Source organism: Stylophora pistillata, chromosome 10 (assembly GCF_964205215.1).
Source record: "Stylophora pistillata chromosome 10, jaStyPist1.2, whole genome shotgun sequence".
NCBI lineage: Eukaryota > Metazoa > Cnidaria > Anthozoa > Scleractinia > Pocilloporidae > Stylophora > Stylophora pistillata.
This window is the reverse complement of record NC_142528.1, coordinates 2,777,937-2,784,509: the sequence shown is the minus strand read 5'-3', so window position 1 is coordinate 2,784,509 and position 6,573 is coordinate 2,777,937.

Here is a 6,573-nt window from a genome sequence, read left to right as displayed (position 1 = left end):
GTTTTCTAGGTCTTCATTTAGACAAAACTGAACGTTCTTAAGATTGCTTCCCGCATATGTGAGGTGCATGTCATCGGCATACATTCTCGGTTTACAATTTGATAAGCAATTTGGAAGATCGTTGATATATAATAAGAACAATAATGGACCGAGAATGGTCCCTTGAGGGACGCCGCAAGTCAACGAGTAGCTACTGGATAGCGACCCGTTGACAGAGCATTTTTGTGTTCGGTTTTCCAAATATGACTGAAACCATCTGAAAGATTTTCCATGTATACCATAATAGTTTAGTTTCGATAGAAGGATCTGATGATCAACAGTGTCAAAAGCTTTTTTCAAATCTAGAAAAATGACTCCATTGATTTTCTCGTTATCAATATTATATGCCCAAGAATCTGTCGCTTCCAACAAAGCTGTTACAGTTGAATGATTAGCACGAAACCCTGATTGGTTTTGACATAAAATATCGTGCTCTTCCAAATAGGCATATAACTGTTCATAAACTATCCTTTCAAACACCTTCGCCATTATTGGAATCACCGATATTGGGCGGTAATTGTTAGCATCACCGCGGTCACCTTGTTTATAAAGAGGGGTAATCCTTGCATATTTCCAGTCGTCTGGGAACGTCCCTTGGCTAATAGATTGATTGAAAATATCACATATCGGCACACAAATGAGATCAGCACATTCCCTGATAAGCCTAGCAGATATTTTGTCAAGGCCTGTTGCCTTTGACTTGTCTAGTTTATTTAAAAGTGAAAATACTTTAGTTGGATTGGTGGGTTGGAGCTTAAACCGTTTATCTGTTGCGGTAAGATATCTTTGATAGCTACCACTATCACAATTTATCTCACTGGCAAGTTTTGGACCAATATTAGCAAAGTGGTTATTGAATTCGTTTGATAGCTCCAACGGATTAGTTATCGTTAATCCGTTCACTTTTAGTGACGCCACTGGCGTTTTCCCAGATTTTCGAGAAGTTAGCTCGTTTATAGTCTGCCAGGTCTTTCGGGAGTCGCTGGTTTGCTTATTAAAACTATTTTGGTAATAAGCTTGCTTAGCTGAGCGTATTTGCTTATTGACTATATTTCTTTGTTTCTTAAATAATACCCAATCGTTAGGATCATTTGTCTTGCCAGCTTTGATTTTTAATATGTCTCTATTATGCATAACGTCTTTCAATTCAGAGGTAATCCACGGAGAACTCCGTGAACGAACGCGCATCGTTTTCAATGGGGCATGTTTGTCAGCGATAGCCAGAAATGTACATTTCCATTGCTGCCACATCACGTTTGGGTTGGAAGACTCGTATACATTATCGTATACATTTATAGCTTCTCTAGCTTCTCGCAGCTGAATAGGACTGGAACGTTGCAGCCAAATTTGACTGCATACGCCACGATATATCGGCGCGGCCGTAGGTATTAAGAGTTTTATACCATTGTAACTCAATAGGAGTGACATTGGACAAACACACGTGCTGTGTTATAATGCATGTTAGTGTATGCACTTTGTAAGAAGCATTACGGATTTTTATTTAAATCTATTTGCATACTGTTGAGCACCAAATAAACGGAATTTGTAATTCAGAATCAGAAGCAGATGTGAGTTTCTTAAGTTAGAAATACATTTATTGAGGTTTCGACAGTTTGTTAACCTGGAGGTTCTCTTGCTGGAGTGGTGAAATGGCTGAAATTTTGCGCAATGGAGAAAATTTTGAAACTCTTATATTACTTTAATCAAAACAATTTATTCATCATTGAAATTTTGAGCACGAGTCAGTTCGAGCGGGGGCGAGCTCACCTGCCTTTCTTAAAGATGCACAAAGAAACATTAAAAAAATGCTGGGAGAAGAGCGTGTTTAGCGAATAGCAGACCTAGTCTTAAGCTACGAATAGAGCAACACAAATGATATTTGTTAGTTCCTTCTCTTAGCATTCATCTTAGCATTCAATTACCGTGCATGACGAAGAAAGGAAGAGCTTATGTCAAGCTTATATCTTTTTCTATTAGCTTCCGCGATGAAATTTACTCCTTTTAAACAGAAAGAACACTAACATGTTTGTGATAATTTGTCTCTTGTCTCACCTTCACACAAGATAAAGTTGGAGCAAGTGAAACTGATCTAAATACTGATCAATTTTCTAAATGTAGGCGCGTAAATACTGAAAACTTTTCAAAATATTAAGAATCGACTTAGTTCTTTCAAGTCACTCCTATTTACCCTGAATTAAGCTCTTATCGAATAAGTTACGAAAAATTGCTTGCAATTTTCGAAAACCATACATGATAAATACCTTTCAGTTCTCAAAAACTTGAGTAAGAGTCATGTTAAACTTCAGAGTTCCGGTTATCACGGTCGTCTCTTCGTCTGAAAAGCATACTACTCTGCTTTAGGTTTATTCGTGATAGCTTACAAAAACAGCTATAAATGGCTATGGTAACAAAATGTGTTATCAGTTATCATGTCGCCGCGATAATTGGCTATTTTACCAAAGAGATTGTTTTTCCATATAATGAGGAAAATGTCTGCGATTCGCTGCGTGTAGGAAGATTGATCATGAACTCATTTCAACTCTCGATATGGAGAGAATTGAAAAATCGGCAATGAAAACAGATACACAGGATGAATTTTAAAACTGACTAACTGCAAGTAACGATAGCTGTAACATTGGAAACCGAATGCTAATATTTGTGTCTACGTAAGTTGGGAAGTAAGAGGAAATGAATGCCTAATTACCACTGAAAAAGAGGATAGATCACAAGTGGCCCAAGCTTGCTGTGTGTGACTTTTGGATGTAAAGTTTACTAACGGCAATAACTAACATATTAAGATCGAATTTCAAGCATACGTGTGGGCCGTTAAAAAAAGGAAAAATTAAAACAAATAAGAACAATTTAAAAGGATAATAAAAGCGAGGAACAAAACATGTGCAGTCTCCTTACCTTTTTTCCGTACCTGCTTTGTTGCCAACGGTCGTTTTGACGCTGTTTTGGCGACTTTCTTTGTAACGCGTGTGGAGCTACCGGTCAACTGTGTATAAAAAAACTCAAGGCTGGAAACTTCAACCGGTCCCGAACACCAACCGTCGCCACTCGAAGGCCGACAAATTGCACAAAAGTCGACCGATCTCTCTCAAATTTCCACCCGTGAGGGCGCTTACTTATTACTTATCCTTTCCAGCGGCAAAAGTTTCCAAATTCCGCTGCATCGATCCGAGAGCCGCTCCGTTTTACCACCCATTCTGGCTAAATCGCTTTGTAGGTACGCGTATCCTTTTGCCCTTACTGTGGAATTCAAATATCAAAGCGCATCACAGCTAGCCCGAGCTCTGTCACAGGCTCTTTCACAGTGAATAATTAAAGAGTTAGTATAGTGGTTTAGCCAGTTGGACTTGCTTTTGAGCTCCGTAAATGTAAAGTTGTGTGAAATAATCAAAGAAATAAAGTCTTACCTTCGTAGAGAGTAGTCTGTGTTGTTCTCCTCGCGATTTGAGGCCGTTTTGATGTGTTTTAGCTTGACGCCCTAAATTACCGTGCATAAAATACGGGAAGGTCGGAAACTTCTGTTGACACATGCTCGCCAAAATCGCTCGAAAACAACACTTAAATACTTTCCCTCGAATCAAAACTCGGCAGCACGAAAGCCAAATAGTTTCCCTTTAAGTTCACCCAAAAAAATCTCACAAAAGTCGGTTTGTCGAGCAACCAATCCAGCGAGAATTTTAAATTAAGGGCCGTTATGAATTTTTCTAATGCGTGGAAGGAACTTCTTGTGCAGCTGAGAGACCGTTAATGCGCGGTCAACCTGGAACCTAGTCAAATCTCTCTCAACGGGTCCTCCCCATAGTCTTCTAACAAGGTGTCCCGGGTAAGAGGATATTTGTAAGTTGTGTGAAATAATCAAAGAAATAAAGTTTTACCTTCGTAGTCCAACTAAACCACTATACAAACTCTTTAATTATTCACTGTGAAAGAGCCTGTGACAGAGCCTGGGCTACCTGTGCTGCGAGTGGCGACGGTTGGTGTTTGGGACCGGTTGAAGTTTCCAGCCTTGAATTTTTTTTTGTACGCAGTTGACCGGTAGCACCACACGCGTTACAAAGAAAGTCGCCAAAACAGCGTCAAAACGACTTTTGGCAACAAAGCAGGTACGGAAAAAAGGTAGGGAGACTGCATTTGTTTTATTCCTCGCTTTTATTATCCTTTCAAACTTTTTGTTATCTTTTTTTATCTTTTTTTTCTTTTTTTTAACGGCCCATTCGTACGCTTGAAATCTGATCTTTAAAATATGTTAGTTATTGCCGTTAATGAACTTTACACCCAAAGTCACACGCCGGACTGAAACCTGGGTCACACACAGTACGCTTGGGCCGCCTGTGGATAAATAAAAGATAAAACCGTCAACTAATGAAGGGATTCTACTTAAATGCAGCTTATCGTCTGTTTAGTCTGTTTAATTAAAAACCTCACAAAAATTCGGATTTCTGAGCTTTTCTTTAATCTTTCCAATTTATCACTCTTCTTACGAGTTTAAAGAACTGCTACTTGAACTCTTGAAATGGATGGAAAGCTAAGAACGTAATTTCTAGTCAGTAGGTACGGAAATGGAACGCCAGCGGTTAGTTGCTTACTGCATATTCCGAGTAAGTGTAGTAAAACCCAAACCAAAGCAATCAATTCAGTTAGTCTGCACGAAGGTAAATATTGTTAAAGTAAAAACAAGTAAACTGCTCGTAGCTCAAGAGAACGTGGGTGATAAAGTCACGATTGGTTCTGGTTTTGAATCTGATTGATTGAGGAAAGTGGTGCGATTTTTGTGGACCAATCACGTAGCGAAATAAAATGAAACCTACATACATACATACATACATACATAAACTTTATTAATGTGTCTTGAAATATCTAGCCGATGGGTTTAAGGAAACCCTCTACTAATTGGGGACACAATTAATAACCTATCAACTATTTTCTAATGGAACTATTAAAAAAGGCCTAACAATATAATATAGTTAAAAACCTATTAACAAACAACTAATGGGACAACTTATTTAAAACGATTAAGAATTACAAAGGATGCAATTGGATTACTTTCAATACTCAACTAAAATATTCCATTCGAAGGAATGACGTGGATATCAGATGTTAAAATGTAGTACAGAACTTGCCAAGATAGAGTTCCACCAATAAATAGCAGGATTCAGCGATGAATTTACAAACATTAGCGTAAGGCTTGGTGATGATGATTATTTAACTGTTCAACATGATGTCTGTATTAAAAATGTGTTCAAGACAAGATCAATATTGATCAAATCCATTCAAGTGATTGCTGTTTCTTCCATTAGATTGAAATCGGGTTTCATTATGGGTCTCTAGAACCAAATTAAGACTATCTATGTAAAAAATGAACTGAAGTGAAGACCGTTTTGAAGATGTGTTCTGATAAGGTCTATAGGATGATCGTATGTTGCTCAGAAAAACTAAATAGTCTTGCGGGTTTCTTTTTAATGAGACTATATATTAGCTTTGCTCCTGGGTTTCTAAGCATCATCTAAACAGTCTTAGGGGAGTAGAAAATAATTTTCCTTAAAAAACAAATCCTCTTTCTTTTTCACTTAAACTTCTTTTAAAAGCCTTGATGCTTCCTCATCAAAGCGGCAGTGAATTAAAAGTATATGCCTCCCGGTTTATTATTTTAGTCAAGAAAAACAGGTAGACGATCATTAGTGAAATTTTTCTGATAGCTTATAGACACAGACATTTTTGAGATACGAGGTAGCGACTTGGCCGGTTCGCTGTGAAATCAACCAATCAACTGGAAAATCTTGTCTTATTATTTAAACCAGTCACTACACTCAAAATTTCTGCAAAAATCGCTTAGAAAAAACCTCTGAATTTCAAACTACTTCTAACCATGGAGATGCACCTAAGTACGAAGTGTGCCGCAAAGTAAGATCGTGATCATCGTATCGTAATTACGGCTTGACCAATAGGAACACAAGTTGATAAGAGTGGCTGACGGCTACAGATGAGGAGAAAAACTTGCGAGGCACTGAAGGCCTAGATGAGTCCATTACTCGGCACCCATGAGTGGAGTATTTGGAAGGCTTCGCCTGACCGTCTCTACTCGGATTAAGTCTTCACAATTAAATTGTCATTTATTTCCCGCATATTTTGTCATTATGTGCGGAAAAAAAGGTAAGGCTCAAATATCGCTTTGCGTGAAGCATGTCTGTCTAATAACGAGAAGTCCTTTGTTAAAAGGCTTTAGATTTGCTATAATTTTCCTCTGGTTGGGCGAAAGCTTTACTCAGCACTCAAACTTCAACACTGTGTGTGATGCTTTTCCTTCCCATGATTCACATGACTAAAAGTATCATATTTCAAATTACCTTTTGATAAAGGCAATATATTTCGCATTAGTTAACGATAAATAACACATTAGCTTCAGTCAAGTCGAATTCCCCTTTGGATACCATGTGTTGTTATTGTTCTTTTTTGCCGTGATGACGAATCTTTTGATGTTAATAGGGACCATAAGCAATCAAGACGGCAACCCTAAGGAAGACG